The sequence below is a fragment of the Pelodiscus sinensis genome, chromosome 2 (assembly GCF_049634645.1).
Source record: "Pelodiscus sinensis isolate JC-2024 chromosome 2, ASM4963464v1, whole genome shotgun sequence".
Lineage (NCBI taxonomy): Eukaryota > Metazoa > Chordata > Testudines > Trionychidae > Pelodiscus > Pelodiscus sinensis.
This window is the reverse complement of record NC_134712.1, coordinates 88,231,070-88,256,389: the sequence shown is the minus strand read 5'-3', so window position 1 is coordinate 88,256,389 and position 25,320 is coordinate 88,231,070. Positions and strand designations below refer to the sequence as shown.

Below are 25,320 nucleotides of genomic sequence, written 5' to 3'. Positions count from 1 at the left end.
GAGAAGGTTTCCAGGGGATTTGCGTTTTCACTGTATACTGGACTATGTCCAGACCAACTCAAGGATAACCAACCTCTACCCTCCCTGTGGAGACTTACAGACAAGACTGAAGCAATATCATTTCTGACAGAAATTAAATCCTAGCTACTCCACAGCAGGGAACGCTACAGGCAAGGAGGACATGAAAGGAGGGAACGGGAATTAAATAATTTCCGGAGAGCTTATTTAACAGAATGCTTGGTCAAAGGACTTGATGAGAGAACACATTTTTACCATTTACCAAATACAGCAATGAAAGACCTGCTAAAAGGCACTGTTCTAATAAAATAAAATATACTCTCAGTGTGGCAAATAGGGAAATACAATAATTAGAAGGCTGATGCGTTAAAAGCAGCAGTTCAGTTAACTACTCTGTTGAATCAAATTAAACAATCTGCCTAGCTCAACCATTCATAAAGTCATGGGAACCATTCAAAAACACATTTTTTTATCATTCAAATTCTAGTACCACCACCATTTCAGGTGGAACACAATATGAACACAAAGATTCAAAGGTGTCAATAACTGATCCAGAAAAAAGTACTCAGCCACTATTTTGTAATTGATTGCTCCATGAACATATGCAAGGGAATTAACATCTTAGAGCCTGTGGGAGTCAGATCACTGTTAATGTATCCAAGCTTGGTCAGAACTGAAACTGAAGGAATCCCCAGCCAAGCAGTGGAACTCCTCTGTGAGAGTATGTCTATATTATGATAAAAGGTGTCTCTGATTTTAAGTTAACAATGACAGCGAACATATTTTAACTACGGTACTGCCAATCTCAAACGTTTTAAAATTCCTGGAGATTAACCCCCTTTGTAACTCTGATGGTTAGAAAACATATGCACACCTAGAACTGGAATCCATATACTGATCATAACCTAGAGAACTTCCTTAAAAAAAAGATAGCTGAGAGATTCAGGCAGTCATCTGACTTGAGAAGCTGGGACTTCAAAAAACATATGACATAAATACCCTGATGCTTGCGATAAAATCCCAAGAGCTAGCAGCTCTGCAACTAGCACTTTTTAAAATCCTAACACAGACATGGCCAAACTGTATTTTAAATGTTTAAATTTTAATATCTCTGGTCCATGAGAAGCCTAAGGAACTCAAGGAGGTTCACTTCAACCAGTCACAATGTCATGTCAAAACCCAAGTTGCCCTGTCTATGTTAGGGGTTTAAAATGTTTTCCAAAGTACCTTTATCCTAATCTAGACACACCCTATGGGGGCTGCAGGTGGACCCTGTCAGCAGCACAGGTCTTGAGGAAAGAAGCAAGGGAGATTGAGAAAGCATTAAGGAAACCTAGTTGAGGATTGCCTGTTCTGTGTAGGGACAAACCTGATCGAGGAAGGTGGATAGAGATTTTTGAGGAAAACTCTTTTAAACCCCTTCCAATGGCTTTTTCTATGGTTAGAAAATTGTGGTGCACTACTTGTCCAGGCCTGATGGGAACTATCACAGAAAAATCCAAGTGGCTTGAGGGCATGAAGTGATCCCCACCACGTTCTGAATCTGTCATTGCCTGATGGTGAAATTTCAGTAGCTTCTAACAAGATGTCCAGGTGGTACCTTCCAATTAATGTGTAACTCCTTCACTGTCAGACTTGTCCTGGGTCCATCTCAGAGCTGTATTTTTTGTCAGGGGCTGTAACCTCATTTCAAACCTTGACTAACGCCCAACACAAAACAATAAATGTTTCTCTCACATATTTAAAGAATTGCACAGGAAGGATACACACAACTAATTATTATGATTTGTAGTTGACATGGCGTGCCTCTGGAAACAGGACACAGCAGTCCCCTCTCCTCCTGGGAAATGGACACAGACAGTGAGAGTATTCCACCAAGAATTAAAAATCTACCTTCCCCGAGGGAAGGCAACTCTTTTATTATTATTATTATTATTGGAAGAGAGGGGTTATCCTAGAGGGTTCCTTAATTGAACTCTAGACATTGATTTGCTGCAGATGTCCATTTCAAACAGCAGTGCTGGACTGCAAATCTACAGTTCTTCTGATGCTGCATTCAACAGGTCATTGAGCCTCAAGATGGTTCATCAGAAGAAATTTAGACAAAGTTTAAAAAGACAGAAAAAAGAGTGAAATGAGAGGGATGGCTAAAGGCTGGGTTGGTGTGTGTGTGGGGGGGGGTTCTGCTAACTGATTTTAGGACTGCATAATTAAAAACAAAGAAAGGTCAGTAGGTTTCTAGTAGATATTAAAAGTTCTCGTGAGCGCTAACATTCCAAATAATTACCTACATAACGGTTCAAATGGTTAAGACATGACCCACTGAAGGATCCAGAGAGTTTCAGACATTCATTATGACCAAAGTATGGAGATTTACTGAAATATTTTACTTGTATATACATATGGAGCCATTTTTTCCTATCTGTGGCTTCTAAAAGCACGCCTACAATACAAACATCTAGCACATAATCATGCAAATTAGAACTGGGATTTCTGACTACCTCATTTGCACAAATACACATAAAGAACTGTTTAAAGTTTGGCCCATTATAACTGTATGTAGTAAAATCTATAAATACCAGCACAATCAGTTTGCAAATATGGGGCCCCATCCTGTAAAATGCTGAGAACTCTCAACTCCTATTGAAATTAATGGACATTGAAGTTGGTCAGCACATTGCAGAACTGATCCTTGCTTACACAGCAAAATGCACACAAGTGCATACAAATGCATGCACACATGTGCTCACACACAAATTTTAAAGAAAATTGAGCTGGTTGGCAATAAACTTTGCTGAAATTATGCACTGTGAGATGACATTCCTGTGTATTTTTTACCGTGGCATAAACATCAAATAAATGAGAATTTAAAACTCAATTTATTTTTAAAATGTTCTAATTAATTCTTATACATTAAGAATTCACACTTTAGCAAAGACAACTAGCTATTCATTATATTTACTATCATATACTGGGTGGCATGTGGTCCCAAAGGAAACACTGTCTACTTATATCCCAATCACCAAAAACTTACCATTAAGTATTTTAGGGTTTTTTTATTAAATTAAATCCTGTGATCATGTGTTTCAATAAAACAGTATTTTTAAAATGCAAAAAGTGTTTAAAGGTTTCATGTAGACATACTCTAATGTCCTTATGTCCTTTAAAATCTCTTCTCACGTTTTCAGATGTCTGCCTTTCACTCTCTCTGACTGAACTGTCTAGACTGCCAAATTAAGTACTGACCAGTCATCAACAAACCAATCCTTCTGCAGATAATGTTAACCCCTCCCCTCCACCCTGCACTCATTCTCTCTCTCTTTCTTACTGTCAACATGCACCAAGTAGAAGACTTTTATTTGTGCACGAAAATATTGATGTTGCTAAGTGATACACAGCTGGTCTCTAGCTATAAGTCTTTGTGTTTGTTTATTTCTGTCTGTCTCTCCCTCGCAAACAATGCAATGGTGTTGAAGAGCTGCAATGCACTCTCTTAGTTTAAAACTGCAAAGGGAACCAATTTACTATAACTATTATATCAACCAACCTATTGCCTTTCTTCTATTTTTCTCCAAGGAATCAGAACAAAAATATGTAAGAGGAACTCTAAATATGGGTCATCCTGGATCACTCTATAACTCCATATTATTCTTGGTTTTGTTTAACAGTAAAAAGCAAATATATTTTAAAAAAACTGTACATTTCTGCACATACTTAGAATTGGACATACGATAGTTTTAAAAATGAATATATTGACTTAGTGTATTTACTCTACATAAGCATCTCTAGTTCATTATTGGCAACCTGAAAAAAAAAAAAAAACCCTACCTGTATCAGTAATGCATGGACTCAACCTGTTTACCTAAAAATCCATTTAAATTCTATACAAAATGGAAAAAATGAACCAGCTAGCTCATAGTTAGCTAGAACAACCTTTTTTATGGATAGAGTGGGAAAGGAACTCTCAGTCCCATGCAAAATTTCAAGGTTTAAAAAAAAATCATCCCAAATTGGGACAAAATCTGCAATCTCAAAATATTTTGTGAAACTGGAAGTCCACTTTATTGCCCCTTGGAAACACCAAAAAGTTCTCTGCAGTGCTAACATTTTGACATTTGCAAAATTAAATAGGCTCTGCTGCTTCCCAACTCTCCAGAGGCTTGCAAGTTCTCACTTCATAGCAACCTTCCAGGAGAGCTGCCAGCGAGCTTGGGGAACCGGCAAACCCTAGGCCCCCAACCCCAGGTAGCCTATGTGATGGGATGGGCTGCCCCAGAACTAGGGACCCTGAGCCCCTAGTAACCTAGGCAACAATCTGGCAAGAAACTAGGAAAGTTTCTATCAGTATCTTCAATGCTTGCCTCAAAACTTTAGTCAAAACTGACATGACCTGGCAGAACATTTGACTTCAAGAATTTGGTATTTTCCAAGGAAAAAAGTTCTGTCAGAAATTTTCTGACCAGCTCAATTTACAGAGCTAACCACATCTTAATAGAGAGGTTGTGTCGGAGACTATTTTCCCTCTCACTTGCCATCATGTTTCATCTGCGTGGCAATTACAGCAATTGCTGGCATGAAAAATATAAGGAAAGTAATAAATTTATTTATTTTAAAACAGCAGCTGGACACACAGATGAAACCACCAGCACTAAATGAAACCAGTCCTATATAGACCACAATCTCAGCCCTATATAGGCCACACTCACAATGACTTCTAGAACCTTTTACCAGGGTTGTCTTCAAGTCGTCATTGTCAAGTCCGAGTCGAGTATCAAGTCACTACAGTTCAAGTCTCAAGTCGAGTCTTGAGTCCCTAAAGTCACTTTCAAGTCAAGTCCCAAGACAAGTCTCAAGTCTTAATTTAAAAAATGTCAAGTCGCTTTTGTACAAGCCATCAATATTGGCATTTTCGGACAATTTTTTCACCAAGTTGATTTAACAAAATTAGCAAGTCTCAAGTCGAGTCTCAAGTCACAAACAATGAACCCGAGTCAAGTCTCAAGTTGAGTAACCTAGGCGACTTAAGTCGGACTCGAGTTCAAGTCATGGGACTTGAGTCAACAAAACTCTGCCTTTTACGCACCTCAGATAATCAGGGGCCTCTTTAGTACAACAAATGTGAACTATACTAACGTGAACCATGCCAATGTGAGTACCGATTCAAGTCAAAAGAAAAGTTAAAACATTTAATTTGATGTATGTTGCTGCAATTCACATAAGAAATTATAACACAAAAGAATAACATTCTATTAGTAATTATCATGTGCACACTGTTCTGCCCAGTTTTGGTCTCTTTGTATACTGCTTAAATAACAGGCGTTTAAAAATCACTGTTCTAAAATGTAATTGGTCAATGCAAGCCATGATACATCATAGAACCCACAGCAGCACTGCTCAGAACTATTTTCTGTTTATTGAGCCTGATTAGACATGGCAGTAATTGATAAGCAAGAAATTGAAGAGTTAGGGCTACTGGGCTCCTTTGTTCCACCAGACTCACTCTATGAGGCACTGAACCTCTCAATCTCTCAATATGTGTAAAATGGGGATGATATCCTTCACACAATTAACCATTATTTTAAACTCAATGTCAAAGGCCAGAAATATTATTGTTATGGTCAAAGGGAGTGCTCATAGCCACACTGGGAACAGTACCAGTTACTCCCTCTCCAGCAGGTGCCATGTGTAGTCCTTCTTGGTTAACGAACATGTATTATGATACAAGATCCAGTGAGATGGCAGTAAGTAAACAAGAGACAAAATTATTAGTCTTTATGTACTAGATTAGCCATCTGAGGGTATGGCTACACTAGCCACCCTAGTCCGAACTAGGGTGGCTAATGTAGTCATTCGAACTTGCAAATGAAGCCCGGGATTTAAATATCCCGGGCTCCATTTGCATGTTCCCGGGAGCCGCCATTTTTAAATGCCCGGTAGCTCGAACTACCTGCCTGTGGCTACACGCGGCACAGGCTAGGTAGTTTGAATTAACACTCTTAATTCAAACTACCGTTACTCCTTAGTAACGGTAATTCAAATTAAGAGTGTTAATTCAAACTACCTAGCCTGTGCTGCGTGTAGCCGCGGGCAGGTAGTTCGAGCTACCGGGCATTTAAAAATGGCGGCGCCTGGGAACATGCAAATGAAGCCCAGGATATTTAAATCCCAGGCTTCATTTGTAAGTTCGAATGACTACATTAACCACCCTAGTTCGGACTAGGGTGGCTAGTGTAACCATACCCTGAAATAGAAGCAGCAAGTTTGTAGCTGCACTTCAATGAGTATTAAGGGGGAAAAACAGACACGAAGAACACAGAATTGTTTTATTTCATGATAATAATTTGACAATATGTTTAAAATTATTTTAATACATTTAAAAGGCATCAATCTTGAACTGTAATAGGATACTTTGGACAAAGCAAATTAAAAATAATTGTACTTCTTGACCAATCAGAACTGTTTGGCTCTGCCTTTACCAACCAATGTGACCTGGTCTGGAAAACAGTACAGCATACATCATACCGTGTAATAACATATGTACAATTACACATTTTTCTTCTTCCTTTTGTTTTTAAAACCTATTTCTGGATACAATTTTCTTAATACTGATTATGGCTTTTGTTTTGTTTATACAGAGGCATAAGTCTTATGGGCCAGTGGGGGAAGATGACAAGGAGCAAGTATCAAGTCATGCAAGTATAACTGGGAAGTCAGACGTAATGAATTTAAATATTTTGAAGGATGTCCTGATAAATGTATTTCTACCACACTCCAAGGAAAAAAGATTATCATGTATTTACGCATAACTTCATGCTTCAGAAGAAGGTTCTAATTATATTTCACACTGCTCTGAAGGCGCTTGTAATATATACACATCTTTAATGTGGAATTTTACACCTTATTTATAGCATATGGACACTTTGTGATATTGCTTTTCTACTGAAGTCCTTTTAAAGTTAAAGAAATTATCTCCAGTAAAATATTTAGTCTGTTCTGAGAACTGAAACACAAACTGCATGTGTATTGAATAAATGATGGGGTACAAAGTTTTATCAGAATGAGTTTAGGCTGGAAACAGCAATGAGTCCATTTTTCAGACCATCTCAAACAAGGACAGCTAAATCTGTATGCCACCTCATCCTGTATTCTGCTGCACCATATGCATTACTGGGAAATGATGTAAGCAATGTTTTAGAGAGTTTTAAAATACTTCATTGAGAATATTCTTCTTTTCCCATATAACAGCAGGTGCTAAGGTTACCATATGATCACGCAGAAGTCAGAAGGAGCTATTACAACAACTAATAATTACTTAAAATAGCTTCTGTAAAACTAAAAATGTTACATTCTTAAAATCTAGTAATCTGAATCCTTCCTGAGCTAAAACCAAGTGCTGCCTCTGCTTCCACTAAGCTGTGAATCTCCCCAAATGGGATAAACATCCCAGAGCTGCAAGATATCAGCAGTTATTTTTATGTACAGAAAATCTGTCATTGTCTGGTCCAGGGCTGATCCTTGAGCAGGAAGAGTTTTCAGGAAAATTACCCATTTGGGGAATGAAGAAAATGTTTATAATAATTTTTCCCCCACAAACACAGCTGTCTGAAGTTGATCAGGGATAAAGAATATTAAGAACATATCACATAGCTCTGAACATCACATAAACAGCATCCCACATATATTCTGAATATGTAGAATAATATGATATATGCACATAAAATGTTCACTTTCATTTTGTTTGTACCTAGTACCATACAAACAACTTACTGTGTCAACTATCAATTGTTTGCTTTTGCAAACTGTATGTACTTTAGTAATCTGAGGAATGTAGACTGCTGTTTCCATTATGTTTTCTGCCCTAAACAAAACTCCAATTTCTTATTAAGAATGTTTAATAAACTCAACAGAGCGTTAAAAACAGCCAGCAGGGAGCGTCACAAATTAGATGCTTGCACAGTGCTTCCCTCTGTGCCTACATGCAAATATTTCTCATCTTCATGTAGCTTTTGAGAAACATCATAATGTTATTGCAGCTAGACAGACAACTTCTCTCTCTCTTTCCCCTAATGTGAGGCTTGGAACCATAAGGCAATACACAGCACCATTCATTTATAGAATAAAGTGAAACTGTTCTTCTAAAGTGCCTGAATTTCTTTTGTTGAGATACCTTGAACATAAATGAAGACACTCCAGAGTTTTAGAGAGAGGGAGAAGAAAGACCACGGTGGAGAAAGCGTGAATCCTGAAAGAGAGGTGAGGGAGCATCAACAAGAGAGTAAACATATGGAGGAAGGACCATAATATCCGAACACCCTTTCCAAGCTTACAACTACCATTGGTGACACTTACCTTGACTTAACGTAAAAATGTTGATGCATTTCTGAAAATATGTATTTTCTGTTCTTAACATAAAAACTTCAGATTGACATAAGTACTTGGATAGAGTTCATGGTGGAGACGGTTCATGAATCATATTTTTCTACTGTACCTCCTCATACTGTTCTTCACAAGCAAAACTGCCACTGTCTACAATGGGATTCCATACAAAGGGCAGAAATCTACAAAAGGTGGAAAGCTCTTGCCTTTCTTGTGCTCCAGGTAAAACGGATGGAGCCGAGTAGTTGGCAGAAAGTGCTCAGCACCTTTTAAGATTGAGCCTATCTGATGGCAGAACTAGTAGTGTTTGCTTGATGGTCAACAAAAACCAGACTCTTGCTCTGTGTTTTTCCTTCTTGGATAGCCCACAGAGAATGACTGAAGAGATCACAAATTCTTGGGACACAAGAACTGATAAGAGACATAGTCAGGAAAAATACAAAGCTGAGCACTGTGTCCCAAAGTGGTCCCAGTCTCATAGAGGAGGAGCATGTCTATACTCTGTGTTACCCAATGTGTACACTGTCATTAGCATCAAGTACCCATTGGCAGCAGATTGAGAACAGCATGTGCATGCATTTGACAGTATGTTGCAGAACCCAGTCTTGTCCATTCCTGGGTTACGGTGACAGGATTCCTTGTGCAGATAACATACTTGGCAGAGGATTATCTTCACTATGTTGACGTGCTGGCACAAGGGCAGCATTTGGCTCAATTCGCAGATTTTAGAGTCAGAAGAAACCGCTGTAACCCTTTACCTGGACCATATAACACAAAAAAATCCACAAGACTTCACTGGATTAATTTTTGCTTCAAGCCCAACAGTTGTAGTTGAATCACAGCACTTCTACAAGTAGAAAACATCCATTCTTGATCTGAAGAGGAATCCAGTGAAGAGGAATCCACCACTAGCCCTTGGTAAGTCTCTCTATGGTTAATTACCCTCATTATTGCAAGTTTACACCCTATTTCTAGTCAGAATTTGTCTATCTAGAATAGGGGTGAGGAACCTCTTTTGGGTCAGAAGGCAGTGTTCCCTCTAAGCTGCGGTGCACCACAGCTTCACAGGTGATTAATCAACCCCACCTGGTCAGTCAGCTCCTGCATGGAGCCCATAGCCTCCGACTGGAAGGGGCTGATTAATCACCTGTGAAGCTGTGCAGCTTAGAGGGAACACTGTTCCAGGGCCACTGATCCACAGAAAAATCAGTCAGGGGCCACACACAAGTGAGAAGCATTTCCCTTCTCACAACAGAGCCTAGGGGGTCTGGCCTAGTAGATTTTGTGTGATCCAGTCCCACAGTGAGGCAGTGGAGGGGAGGGAGAGGGGACTAGAGCACCAATACTAGCTTCCCAATGCTAGGGGGAGAAACTGAGCCTTAGGGGCCAGATCCAGGCAAGTGGGGTCCACATCCAGCCCCTGGACATGAAGTTCCCCATACCTGATCTACAACTTCTAGACAGGTCCTCTCAGTACCTTTGTCTGCTACATTAAAGAGCCCTGTAGCATAAAATTTCTGTTTTTCACACCTATGCCACAGCTCAGAAATGGGCAAACTACAGTATGTGGGCCATGTCTGGCCTATCAGACCTTTTAATCTGGCCTTTGAGCTCCCGCTGTGGAGCGAGGTCAGGAGCTTGTCCCGCTCCGGCCAGAGTACGGGGTCAGGTATTTGTCCCACTCTGTGCAGCTCCTTGGCACAGCATCATGTCTTCCCTCTGGCTACTACACGTAGAGACGGCCGGGGGGAGGGGGGGGGCAGGAGCTCCATACCACAGGCTGCCCCTGCCCCAACTGCCACCTCTGCAGCTCCCATTAGCCAGGAACCACAGCCAATGGGAGCCACGGGAGTGGCACCTGCAGATGAAGCAGCATGCAGAGCCACCATGGCCATGTAGGAAAGGGGGGGGGGTCGCTGCTTCAAGGAGCTACTTGAGTTAAGTGCCACCCGGAGCCTGCAACCCTGAGCCCCATCCAACCCCCAGCCTCAGCCCTGATTCCCTCTCCTGCCCTCCAAGCCCTTTGCTCCCAGCCCAGATCACCTTCCGGCACCCCAATCACTTCTTCCCTGTTCCTGCCAGAGCCCAGTCCCCCAGCTGGAGCCCTCACCCCTTCCCGTATCAATTTTGTAAACATTCATGGCCCACCATATAATGTCTATATTGAGATGTGGCCCTTAGGCCCACTCTTGCCATAGCTCATCTGCATAATGAAAGCTCTCCACCAAAACAAGCAGTGTATATATTAAGGTCTGTCCAGATCTTTACCTGTATGTCTCCACTAATGTTACTTGTTTCTTCTAAATGCTGATTTAAAACCTTTTTTGTGAATATTTTCTCTTGATGTGGATTTATCTGCTGCCTTTGGTAGTCTGTTTTGCATACTAATTAAGCTCTGTGTAAAGAAATTTCTTACAACCCCCCTTAGGCCCTAATCAAAACTATAGTGTGAACTAGGCCAGCAACAAACTTGTTTAAAAAAAAGTTGTCAAATGCTCTTCTCCTAGGGTCATGTTTCACAAGTGTTTTTCCTAACACTTGTTCCTAATATAGGGCTTGGGTTCAAAGGCAAAGCTGAATAGGTGTAAAGACACACACAGATGATCTACTGCGTAAACTGATCTTTCAGTGCAAAGTGGAGCAAAAGTGGACGCTTTTATTTCAGCCAACAGCAGGCTTGGAACATGTTAACACAAATCAATTAGCAACAGACCTAAGATGAAACCAAATAAGCCAGTCAAACTGAAATAAGCATGGTCACATAGGAATTTGCACTAGTTTAAATAAATCAGTGCAAGTCTGTACAAACAGGTAAAGTTCATTTACCAAAAATACGCCACTTTGCCAAATGAGAAGCAAAGAACAGCCACAGCCAGAAAAAAAAGTGTGCACACTGGGAAGTAAAAGACTTCAGGGAATAAACAAGAAGTAGATACAAGGGATGCCTGCTCTATGGATTCCCACCACTATCTGCCCCACCTGACACTTTCCCTCTCTCTCCTCCACAGGCATGCTGAGCTGGAGCTTTTCTCATGCTGGCTGCCTCCCTGACTAGAGATAAAGGAGAAGAAACAGTGAATTTCGGCTACAAAGTAACAAGAGAAGAAACCACCGTGGGCAGCCATGCGAGTAACAGCTTTTATAGTCGAGAGTCCAAAAATAGAGTCTGATCCGAAGTACTCAGATTAAAGAAAGAGCCTCAGGACACAGGCTTAAGCCTCAGGCCAAAATTATACTATAGACAAGCGTGGGCATGACTTCACCAGCCTTTTGTACAGTGCCATAATGACAGCCACGTGTCTGCAGGAAGGAATACAGCGAAACAGTAATTTCGCTTGCACAAAAAGGCAAACACCAAACAGCATGGGCGGTCGGTGAAGGTAGGGCTGGGGAAGGCAAGCCCTCAGCTCCAACCCCATCCCTTCTGCTGGGGCCTCGCCCCCTGTGGGAGCCAAGCCTCCTCCCTACCTCACCCACCACTGGGAGGCAGGGCAGTGCGCCACGCGTGCACCCCCCACCACGGGGAGGTGAGAGAGCAGCTGGGCAGGCACACGCACCCAACCCCGGAGCGTGGGGAAGGCAGATGGCACATGGCCCGAGCCTCCCCATCCAGGAGCATGGGGAGGGAGGCGGGCAGGCAGCTCCATCCTTCCCAGCCTGGCGCACAGGGAGGGTGGGCAATGGGGGCAGCCACAGTCCACCTCCAGAATGCCTACAGTAGGTGTTCTGGGTAAGGATGTTAAAACACGATTAACTGGCTAATCGTATAGTCGATACAATTTGACTACAGGCAGTCCCCGGGTTACGTACAAGATAGGGACTGTAGGTTTGTTCTTAAGTTGAATCTGTATGTAAGTGGGAACTGGCGTCCAGATTCAGCCGCTGCTGAAACTGACCGCCAGTTCTGACTTACATACAGATTCAACTTAAGAACCCCAGGCGTCCCCAAGTCAGCTGCTGCTGAAACTGATCAGTGGCTGATTCCAGGAAGCCTGGGGCAGAGCAACTCTGCCTCGGGCTTCCTGTAGTCAGCGCTGGTCAGTTTCAGCTGCGGCTGACTTGGGGACGCCTGGGGCAGAGCAGCTGGGGTGCTGCTGGGTTGCTCCAGTAGCACCGCTCCTCGCTCCTTGGCGCTACTGGACCAACCCAGCAGCACCCCAGCTGCTCTGCCCCAGGCGTCCTGATTCAGCCACTGCTGAAACTGACCAGCAGCGGCTGAATCAGGACCTGGGGCAGAGCAGCTGGGGTGCTGCCGGGTTGGTCCAGTAGTGCCCAGAGCGGCGCTGCAGGACCAATTGGCAGCGCCCCAGCTGCTCTGCCCCAGGGTCCACAACAAAGCAAAGGTGGCCAGAGCAAAGCCTCAGAAGCGCGGGAACCCGCCGCTGCTGCGGCTTCGCTCCCGGTGCCAGTGGTCTGCTGGGGACCGTCTCCAGCAGACCAGGGGCACCAGGACTGAAGCCGCAGCAGCGGCGGGTTCACGCGCTTCTGAGGCTTTCAGTCCCGGTGCCCCTGATCTGCTGGAGACGGTCTCCAGCAGACCAGGGGCACCGGGAGCAGCTTACGAACGGGGCTTTCTCGCCCTGGAGCTCGCAGGCAGCAATCCGCCACCTCGACCTCCGGGGCGAGAAAGCCCCGTTCGTAAGTGCGGATCCGACATAAGTCGGATCCGCGTAAGTCGGGGACTGCCTGTATATGATTAGTCGATAAGCAGCGCTCTGCAGAGCCGCAGCCGGGGTAGCTCCAAAAGCTGACTCCAGACAGGAATGAGCAGTCCTGGCTCAGGTCAGCTCAGGAGCCACCCGTGCTGCAGCTCTGCATTTTAAATAAAGTAAGAGCCGCTGGGCAGGCTTTATTACGTTTAAAGTGCAGAGGTGCAGCGATCAGCGCTAGCCAGGACTGCTCAATCCCAGCTTGCGCTGAATCCAGCAGTTCCTATTCACGGCAAATAAGGCTGGATGCCGCAAACAGAGTCTGCTCCAGCACCAGCCCCTGTTCAGACAGGGACTGTTACCTGAGCAGCCCCAGCCTACAGCCAGCCTTGATTCTGCAAGAGCTGAATCAGCTAATTTGGTTGCATTTGAGGGAGCGTTAGGATGGAGGCAAGCAGCTAATTACAGAGATGCTCCCCTATGCCGGACAGGTGGAATAATAGAAACACAGAACAACAGAATTGGAAAGGACTTCGAGAGGTCAACGAGTCCAGTCCCCTCTCCACAGCAGGACCCAGTAGTGTCTAGACCATCCCTAATGGATGTCTATTTAACCTGCTCTTAAATATCTCCAGAAATGGAGATTCCACAACTTCCATAGGCAACTTATTCCAGTGTTTAACCTGACAGGAAGTTTTTCCTAATGTCCAACCTAAACCTCCCTTGCTGCAGTTTAACCCCATTGCTTCCTTCTCCTATCCTCAGAGGTCAAGGAGAACAATTTTTCTCCCTCCTCCTTGTGACACCCTTTTAGATATCTAAAAACCACTATCATGTTCCCTCTCAGTCTTCTCCTTTCAAGACTAAACAACCCCAACTCTTTCAGTCTTCCTTCATAGATCATGTTCTCTAGACCTTTAATTATTCTTGTTGCTCTTCTCTGGACCTTCTCCAATTTCTCCACATCTTTCTTGAAATGTGGTGCCCAGAACTGGACACAATACTCCAATTGAGGCCTAACCAGCACAGAGTAGAGCGGAAGAATGATTTCTCGTGTCTTGCTCACAACACTCCTGTTAATCATGTTTGCTTTTTTTGTAACATCATCACTCTGTTGACTCATATTTAGCTTGTGGTCCAGTATGACCCCTAGATCCCTTTCTGCAGTACTCCTTCCCAGACAGTCGCTTCCCATTCTCTATGTGTGAAACCTATTGTTCCTTCCTAGGTAGAGTACTTTGCATTTGTCCTTATTAAACTTCATCCTATTTACCTCAGACCATTTCTCAGTTTGTCCAGATCATTTTGAATTATGACCCTGTCCTCCAAAGCAGTTGCAACCCCTTCATTTCATTACTTGATGGTGTGACGGCGCGTTGGGGGTCCCCCGTCTCCTGCACCCCGAAATGGCACAAACAGACTGCACCAGCCGGTGGAATAGAGGAAGTTTATTGCCTCTCCAGGATACAGCACAGCACAGATGTAATTTGGTCACAGAGCCGGGCTAGGATGCCTCAGGCCCCGTTGAGATGGGGGAAGACTGGGCCCCTAAACTCCAGCCCCTTTCCCTAGGCTGTCTCCTCCATGCTCCCAGACCGCAACTAACCCACACTCTTCCAGCCCTGCCCCCCAGCCAGGGCAGCATTCCCCCTTCCTTTGTTCCTCTCCATGGGGGGTGTCTGGTTCAACCTCACCTTTGCATAGTGAGGTTTTCCCTGCTGGGTCTTGCTCCAGACAGCAGAGGTCACCACAGCCCAGCAAGTACCCCCACTACGTCACAGATGGGGACACCGACATGGCACAGCAGCCTCCTCCCTCTCCCCTCAGCAAGGCACGTAGGGCAGCCAGGACAGCTTCCAGTAGCATGCGGTCCCCTTTCTCTTTCCTTCCCCCTGCAGGACCACCTATGCTGTGCGGGGTCCTGGTCCAGTGGCACCACCTCCTTCTCCTCTGGGCTGCTTTGGAGCCCCGGCAGTGTTGGAATTATATGTCCAAACCAAATATACTACCTGCATCACTGTTGTTTTAAGGAATCATGATCTCTTGCTTACAGGAGTCATTTACTCCTGTAAGCAAGAGAGGATCAGATATATTCAAAAAATATCCTTGCTTACTATGCATGACATTTTGGTAAGTTCTCATGTTTGAATGGATGTTGCATTGAAAACTGTTTTCTCCATATATTCCAGGAACAATGCTTTTTGGTTTTCTTTTGAACTGGGAGGGCCATGTGCAAAAATAAAAATTAATATAGAATTAAATGTATGATCTATGCTATCTTGAGTCTAATAATAATGATAAAAATATACACATTTCTTTTTTTGTAACATCTGAATATTTTGTAACATCTGAATATTTATGTGGTGTTTACTAAACAATTAGAAAGGCAAACTTAACATTTTAAGGCACAGTGCAGTGTACCTTAAAATGTTAAGTTTGCCTTTCTAATTGTTTAGTAAACACCACATAAATATTCAGATTAGGTATAGACAGCAAATATAGTATTTTCACAGATATTTCTCTTACACATTATAAAACTGGCAGCCCCTTTTTAAGGAACAAAGTGGTCATATTACTGATTGACAAATAATTCTGCTATTTAACAAAAATCAGCAGAGATTTTGCCAGAGTTTGCGCAGTTTCCTTACTGACTATTAAAACATTTGCTTCCTGTAGTTTAGCTAATTGGGATACTTGTATAATAAACCAAGGGCCAAGTGAAACAGAAAACAGAGAAAAAAACCTGCTACCGAAATTCTGCATATTCTACGCACAAAATTCTGTAGATTTCTACAGGTTTTGAAAGAAAATCCCTACAGGCTTCTATTGGATGTTTCAACAAGCCTAATTCTGATCCCACTGGAGTCTAGGAGTTTTGTCAGCAGTTAGGATTTCCCAATGTTAACCACAAATGCAAAACTATTGACTGGAAGATCTATTTATATAGGACTGATGGCATTCCAGGAACAATTATGACAAGACTTTCTGAGCACTGGTAGGAGGAGAGCTCTTCCAGTGGGAAGCTGAAAGAATCTGCATGAGGTTTGGTTGCATTTAAATGTGTTAGTAGTGAATGGAAAGTGGAGATAAGCAACCCACTAATGACACTTTGAACATTTGTCCAATATAATCTGTAAACACTGACGTTGGAGAAATATTAACAAGACCTAGACAAGTTATCAGTAGGACTATGAAGTAAAAGGATGTTTCTTCTTATTGATAATAACATTGCCTACACTTAAATGGTGTACAGAATACAAGTAGCTATGTCCACAGAGAAAGGGAGGCTGTGTCCATACACGCTACAATCAATGGCTACATGCCACACTAAAAATAGCAGTGTTGAGATGGGAGGTATAGTGTATATACCGTAGGGTTCAGGTATGTAGAGGATTCTACTTGCCTAAGCTCTGCCTCACCATCTACACTACTATTTATACCCATGCTAGATGGATATGCACAGTCTATATTTAACACAATGCCATATGTGCAGACCTAAACTTTGTTGTGTTGTAACTTGGGATGTGAACGATTAACTGATAAGCCTAGGCCTATCGGTTAATCTAATTGACTACTTGCATCCCCATCACCCACCCCCGGCTGCCTCTGAGCAGGAGCCGGTGCTGCCTGACCCCCACCCCCTGCACTGCTGCCTTTATTAGAGACAGCAGCGTGGGGGGACAGGGGAGGCTGCTTCACAGCAGCAGCCCCTGTAAGGGTATTGGGGGGTTCGAGCTCCCTGTGGACAGGGGTTGCCCAGGCCACCATGGACAGAGGCTGCTTCGTGGTGCCCTGCCTGCCCCTTCCCCCCTCAGCAGCCTCTGTCTGCAGGGAGCTCGGCCCGCTAAGAATTCATGTGGTTAGCTGACTATTCTATTACCTGCTATCTAACATCCCCAGTTGTAACCATTCGATAAAGTGACTAGAACCTAGGGTAGAAATTAATTTTATCTCTATACATTGAAATTGAAATAAACAGAATTAAAACCACACCAGATATTTCACGGGAGACACACACTTGGAATGCATTTTTCACACATATGACAAAATATCCCATCGTGTGGCCAATCCCATGTGTTCAAAAATCGTGAGTCAGATGTCCCCTCAAATAACTATAAGATTGGCTTAAAAGTTATGAGATTTTATTAAAATAAAAATAACCAAAAATGTATCGGCTTCTGAGATTCCAGCGATCACATTTTTAAGTTTTTCTTGCGAACGAGGAGTGCTAGACACTAACTTTTTTAATGGAAAGCTAACAATCCCTTGCTCTTAGTAGACTCTGGAAGCGGTAGCTTTAAGAAACACACCAATTATCACAAGTCACTGTCAAGAGTTGACAATGCTGACATCTAGGGGTGACAGAGCACAATAAACTGGATACAAGCTTGAGGTATAGTTAAGACAAGTAAAATGGTTAGCGAAGTGTTGGACTGTAAATACAAAAGCACCATGTCACAAAGCAAGGAAGTATGTATTTCTATCAAGCACTGCAGCAGCCGGAGACAAAACTCTGTACAACTCAAGGCATCTGAATCCCAGAAAACTGTCTGCAAATTGGAGACTTTCAGAGAAAAACAAAACAATCATTATGGGGCCAGGGAGACTGATTTTTGAGGAAAGATAATATCAAGTTAGGAATACTTTATAATGGTCTGCAAGCATTTGAATGGCACAGGCACCAAGGAAGAAAATTAGTTATTTAGGGAACTAAAGGAGCATACAGTGATGCAAAATGAAAAGAAACCTCTTTTTAATAAATGGAGTCAAAAAAATATTTGAGATATACTATAGGATAGAGAACACTCCTGCATTGCAAGGAGAGGATCAAGGCATTCTAGCAGATCTTCTCCAATTCTAATTTCTAGGATTATAAAACCTGGGGAATTTACATTTTTCAATGCATCAGTCAAGGAGTCACTTTGACAAAACATACTAGAAGACTCTGTTTACTCTGCGAGAAGATATCCAGGACGTATCTCCACTGACAACAAAAGGTGTAGTGTGCATTGTCATATTTGTCCTGCACTTGCATGTGTTAGGTTATTCCTGCTTCTCTGCACCGACAGTTCCAAACGTTATTGGTGACCAGGATTTGCCCATGTGCATACAGAGCACTGCGGCCTTAGAGGAACAGCACACTTCATCCACTGTGCTTATAAGTCTCATTCTACATGTACACAATCAAACAGTGTCATGGAGAGAAGCAAACCACTTTTCCACTTGAGCTGCCAAGTACAACTTCTGAAACCAGCCTGAATTAGTATTTATAATCTCAAACTTTGTTCTTGTTGGAACTACATGGGAACAAAGGATATTTACTTTTTTGGCCTGGTAGGTTCTCCATCGGCAAGGTTTCAGTAAAATGGGCCCAAACCACCAATCGGGGCTTTCATGTTGTTGCAAAAACCTAAGGAGGAATGACACTATGTTTACAGTTCATGGAGCGCTGAACTCTCTCTAGTGCTCTAGATGAGAGAAAGACAGCATGACTGCAGTCTGCCTGACTACATTTGGCATTTTTCAAAACTTGTTCAACTCTAAGCACCACTCCAACATCATTAAATCCATTTGGCTCACAAACACCCATGTAGCAACTGGAGACAAAAATAGCACAGAAAATGTAAAAGCTCCGAGTATGGTCAGAATAAAAAGGAAAAGTTCAGGCCTTACGGAATCTGCAAAGTGATAAAAATTCGGAAAAGTCCTATTTGTGAGTTCTTAAACTATAGCTACTACAGTTACAGGTGGCAAATCATTTTAGAATATGGAGGTAAGAGAGTGCGTGCCACCCCAAACTAGCTTTTGTAGTAAAATTAGTGGAAAGGAAAAGGCTCATGTGGTCTATCCAAGAATGCAATAATTTGCATTAGCTACCTTTCATCCAAAGACCTCAAAGCACCTTCCCCCCCCCCGCATTCCGCAGCACACCCCTCACCCTGAAAATAGGCAAGCGTTATAGAATTTATTTCATAGATCAAGAAACTGAGGCACAGAACAGTTCAGTGAGTTGCCTAAAGTCACACACTCAGACATTAACAGAGCCAGGAATAGAAGTAAGACCACCTGACACATACCCTGTGTCCTGTGCTAACCATTAATCCATCCTCCCACTAATGTCTCCTCTGCACATCCCTTAAAATAACAAATGTTTATAGTGGTAGTGATATCGAATTCATGGCTCTTTTGGTAGAAGAAAGCTTAATGTTATAAAGGAGAGGGACCAATGAGCTGATGAAGCCACCTCGTCTGTGTCTTTATTGTTGAAGGATTTCACTGAAGACAATACGATCTACGAGAATGTATTTCTATAAGCCTAAAATAAAATGTGATGCAGAGTACACTGCTTTACAAACTTAATTACATACACACCCATCCACCATAATATTTTTACTCTCTCTCTCTCAGGGTACGTCTACACAGCAGGGCTTAACTCGAAATAAGCTATGCAAATTGTGTCAATTGTGTAGCTTATCTCAAAATAGCTTATTTCGAAATTGTGAGCGTCAACACAGCACTTATTTCAAAATAAAGCACTCTTCCTTCGACTTCCCTTCCTCCTCATACAATGATGGCTATAGGAGTCGGAGTATGAAGTCCTTCAGCTTGACAGTATTTTGACATTATTTCAAAATAATTGCCTGCTGTGTAGACTCAGACTAAGTTATGTCAAAATAACGCTAGTTATTCGAAATAATGTTGCTGTGTACATGAACCCTTAGTGGCTAGAAACTATTATCTAAACTGTTTAGGCTTCTTCTTATCAAACACACACATTTATGCACAGGTGCCATAGGTAAGAGGTCTCATAGGCATGAGGAGGCTCTGCCTTCCCAAACAGCGTCCTGTGACCTCACCCAAGTTCTGCCCCCAGACCCGGCCCTCCCCAGTTGTTCCCAGCGCTCTGCCCTGACTGGCTGGGGCTGGCCAGCTTGCCTCCTGCAGGGACTGGGGCAGCTAGTGTTGGGTCAGCATTGCCTGCCCAGTGCTCAGACTGTACTGCCTGGTAACCTGGGGTGTTGCAGCCTGAGTGCCAAGAGCACCAGTGGTGGGGATGCTGCGGCATTGCCACCTTGAGCACCAGTACTTGGGCCTCACTGCTTGGGAGCCATGGTGAGGGTGTTCTGGGCTCCTGTGGGGGACAGGCTAAAGGGGAAGGGGAATAGAGGAGGAGTGGTGGCGCCGCAGGCACAAGAGGAGGGACTGGGGGCTTGCCTCCCCAGACAGGTGGGTGCCTTAGTCCATGTAGGTCTCTTCATACTATCAACACATCACAAGAATAATAGAAAAATGGTAAAGTTCCCATTAGTTTGAAACGATAGAGTGTCTCTTGTAGTTAATAACAGAAAAGCTAGCAAAGTCCAGCAACCACAGGAGTCAGCAGCTGGGTCTGTTTTACCCTGACCCCCTCGCTGAAGACCCTATTCAATATTCTTTACCCAGGCAAATCTGCCATGCAAGTTAGTGAGGGGTGTAGCTGAATAAGGAGTTCTGAATAGGAAATTCCACAAGGTTTTCAGGAGAGACCTCTTCTTAGGTTTCTGCGAGCTACTCAGGAAGTGACAAAAGAAATATAAACAATCAATTCAGTTATTAAAAGTGTTTTTATGTCTTAAAAACAGTTGGTCCACTGACACTGATTAACTGTATATTTCACACTAGACACTTCTTTTGACATACTGTAACCAACAACAGGTGCTGGGCTTCACTCAAATTAGCTTCCCTACCACTTATTATAATATGAAGCAATTTATAATGTTTCTGCAAATCACATGGATCGATTTTCTTTAATTTCAACCAGCAGCTGCTGCAGAAGACTAATAAATAACCACAGCAAAGTCCCCCTTGAGCTCCAAGAAAAGGCTGTACATACATTTCACAATCTACAGCATAAATACCCACTTTCAACCAGGATTGACTATCTTTCAGAAAGTGTGTTAGTTATGAGTGTATCTGAAGAGAAGAAAGGCTTTAAAAGACGTTTGAAATGCCTGTTTTTCTCAGAATAAAATATACATGTTCTGCTGCTCGTTACATCTCTCAGACTGATCTAGTTATCTACAAATACCACTATCCAACTATCCAATCTTTCTTTAAAGGAAGATAATAACCAATGTGATTTACTTAACATTCGTTTACTTTAAAATGCAAACCCTGCTCAACTTTAGGGAAGATAAGACAAGTAATGAAACATTCAGTCACAAAAGCCTTTAATTGTTTCTGGTTTAATCCATACTTCTTCTGTAGTACCTTCTTAGCAAGATATTAGTTTCAGCACTGCAGAAGGCAACCATGTCCAAATATTCCATAGAACTTACTAAGAAAATGTCACAATAAAAAAAAAGAGGTAATTTTAAATACAAACACTTGCATGAGCATGGAAAAGAACCATTTGTGTTGTTACCATGATTATTATTATAGCATCTTTCCAATCACAATGAGACTTAAATTAATCAAAAACTTTTGCTGAAGTTGGATGACATCAGGGTGACTCCATCCATTCACCCTTCCCCAGTAGTGGAGTATCCCCCTATAACAGCAGCCCTGCGCCATCTGCTAGGCACACTGGGAGATATACCAGTCCTATAAAGACATGACACGTGAGCAACACATCTCAAAGAACAGTTACAAAAGGTAAGTATCCATTTTTTCTTCTTCGAGCGATTGGTGACTCCAATAGGTGACATGAACAGTTTACAGAAAACCCCCGACATGCAACCACTCAACTTCCGACCCTCCCCGCACTTACAACCATTTTTGTAAGGACGGAAGGGGCCGAAAAACCCCAACTTATGCCCTTGGCCCACATTTATGATGGTGCACGGTGCCTATCATAAATGAGGGTTCGATTTATGACGCCCCCAACTTGTGATGCTTCCCCAGGAACCAACTGCATCGCAAGTCGGGGGCTGCCTGTACCTGAAGGAGCGGTCAGAGATTACTGTGTAGCTATCAGGAGCTCTGCCCTGCCGAATGCCACATCATCCTGGACGTGCAGGGTGATAGTGTATTGCGTTGCAAACATTTGGAGGGAGGACCACATTGACACCCTGCCAATGTCCTGAAAAGGGAGCTGTGCAAGGAATGCTGCCAAGGAAGCTTATGCCCTCCTGGAATGAGCCGTCAGGGGCAGAGCTGGGACCTCGGCTAGGTCATAGCATGTCCTGATGCAGGACGTGATCCAGGAAGAAAGACACTGGGACAAGATAGACAGTCCCCTCATCCGTTCCACAACTGCAATAATGAGTACAAAAACACCAGTGAGGGTTGTCTTGTAGAGTAGAAGTCCACGCACTCCAGAAACAATCACTGGCGGTTAGAAGGAATTGAGGGGGTGGAGGGCTGGCTGATGCCTATATACCATGCCAAGCAGGCACCACCGTAGGGGGCTCCACATTTGGCCTATCACTTGGGGCCCGACAAGTACTGCTAAGTTTCACATGGACACAATCAAAATAGAAAATGTATCTTTTTCATTTAGCACAATAAAAATATTGGTTTATTTCACACACTGGACATGGTTTTTAATGCAAACAACCTGAAATATAACTACTTTCAGCCTCAGAAAAATGAATTCACTCCTCTGCTTTTGTCACTAGATCTTTCAAACAAATTAAAAGTAACTTGGTGTGGGGCCTTTTATTCATGCTTCAATCGAATGATTGACTCAAGCTGTAACAATCCCTTAAAATTTTCCTGAACAAGTCGCTATAGGGAAAGCTGCAAAAATGACCATGCAACAAGATTCCTTTGTTTAACTATCATACAAATATGATGTTTGGACAAGAGGTACAAGCAAATATCCATTGTGACAACACTCCAGCTACATGTTTGTTAATAAAGCTGAACATCAGAGTCTGGGAAAAGTGCAGCTATTTCTCAGTAAACTCTCGTCTAGTACATTTTAAAGGACAGGACGTCTGGGTCACACAGGAAGGCAAGTTGGAATCTCTGTGAACCTTGTAATATTAGGGTTATGTTGCAAGCTGTGTTAACTGTTTAAATGGAGGATTTTTTTAAAGAATATTTTAAATGTCTTTATTTAAAGCATAACAAAGTCCTGCTATGTAACAGTGTTGCCATCTCTTGCAATTTTATTGCCGGTCTCACAATATTTTATGTTTTTCTTAAGCTGTAGCTCCCAGGGCGTGCCTAGACTACACCCCTCTGTCGACAGAGAGATGTAGATTAGGCACTTCAAAATTGCTAATGAAGCTGGGATTTAAATATCCTGTGCTTCATTAGCATAAACATGGCTGCCGCTTTCTTCAAAACGGAGCTTTTTCGAAAAAACAGCAGTCTAGACACAGATTTGTCAGAAAAAAACATTTTTCGACAGAGCCTGTCAACCTCGTTTTTTAAGGAATACAGGATCTGTCGAAAAAAGGGTTTATTTTCAACAGATGCGCGTCTAGACTGCCTTTTTTTTTCAAAAAAGCTCTGTTTCGGAAAAAAGTGGCAGCCATGTTTATGCTAATGAAGTGCGGGATATTTAAATCCCAGCTTCATTAGCAATTTTGACATGCCTAATCTACATCTCTCTGTCGACAGAGGGGTGTAGTCTACACGTAGCCCCAGTGACAACTGATTATCCAAGAATCTCAGCTTTCATTTGCCCTCCCCCCCCCCAAGAGTATATGGTGCAGAGAAAAGCATGACCAAAGCACACCCTAAAGGCTAAAAAACTAGAAAGCAAAGAAAAGAATGCAACATTTATTTTTTTTAAAGTCTTGTGATTTTTGTACCAATCTCATGATTTTTGAATATACGGAGCTGGCAATACTGGCAATTTAAAAAACTCTCTTAAAATTAACCCCAACTAAAGAGTCTCCATTTCTTAATATAAATGAAAGAACTGAAGGTAGGATTAGTGCAGTGCAGAAAATTATCATTACCGTCCTGGGTGGAGGGTGAAGGCCCAGTTGGGGAAGGCAAGTCCAAGCCCCACTCCTTCTGCCTGAGACCCATCCCTGAAGCCAAGTCCCACCCATTCCCAGTGTAGTCCTTCCTGGCCACGTGGAGGAGGGCTGGGGCTGCAGTCCTGGCCCCAATCCCAGCCCTCCCCAGTTGCTAGGGAGCAGGGCTGCTGTGCCAGCGTCCCATCCCTCCCTGGTGGCTGGGGAGCCGGGCTGCTATGCTGTGGCCCCAGTTTTCCCTTGCCACTAGGGAATCGGGCTGCTGTGCCACAGTCCCAGCCTTCCTGGATAGCCCGGAGAGCCAGGCTGCTGTGCTGCGGCTGCAGCCTTCCCAGGCAGTTGGAGACTGTAGGCAATTTTGGGAAGGTTGTGCCTTCCCTCGCCTACATTACTGGCCCCCCATCATGATTACTGTCTTGCACTTGAGAGACTCACAACAAAGCAAATGCAAATTTTCCTCATGCCTTCACAAACTTAAAACTAATCTCTGATTATCAGAGAGAGAGAGAGAGAGAATGTTCATTCCCATATTAGCTAAATGCATGATTATCTAGGGCTTTGCCCTGAACTTCTATGGCAATTCCTGTGTTCTGCTCTAAATCTAAATTTAGTTGTTTTGTGGGTTTGTTAATTTAATCATGACCCATGACACAACTGTCCATGTATAATCAAGAAAGCTCATACAAAATAATGAGCTTGCAAACATTTAAACTGAGCCTGAAATGCTTGGCTTTTACAGAGCAGCCAATCTCAAATATAGTGATATAGTTAAGCCCTGCATGTACTTAGATAAGATATGAATGATATGGGAAGAAGAGGGAGGGAGGGAGGTGTGGGTTAACAGAAGCCTCGGTAGGACATTGATCTTAACAGTTATACATGAAAAATACATGGTATTTACTTGCGAACAACAAAGGCATTCTGCCAAAGCTGGTTAGACATGAAAAGAACATAAATGTTATCAGAATAGCTCCTTGGTTAAAAATGTGCAATCCTCCAGAGATCTATCTCCACGTGCTTATTTTCTGTCCAGTGCTTTCATCCTAAGAGCTCACTGGAAGATCCTTTTTTGGGCTGGCAACAAATGCTTGTATGTACACGACGCTAAATTCACAATGTACAGCCTCAGGGTAAATCTTAAGAACTTGTGTGACAAAAGCGTTTCTCTTTCTTCACTTAAGATAGCATAAGGCAGTCGTTCCCTTCCTTGCAAGCTTAGGGCAAAGCTTGTGCAGCTCTTTGCTTGAAGCTTCACACACTTCTCTTGCAACTGCATGCATTTCTGCAGAGGGCTTCTTTCTTCAGTATTTCATCTCTAGCAGCTGCATTACAAAGAAGTCTATTGTTTCTTCATGAAAAAG

The 25,320-nt window shown here is 42.9% G+C and overlaps 1 protein-coding gene across 2 annotated transcripts in view; it reads right to left on the bottom strand.

Moving 5' to 3' along the window:
* Nucleotides 1-25,320, bottom strand: part of LDLRAD4 (low density lipoprotein receptor class A domain containing 4) — a 439,588-nt gene that overhangs the window by 85,633 nt on the left and 328,635 nt on the right. The gene's annotated exons all lie outside the window — the stretch shown is intronic.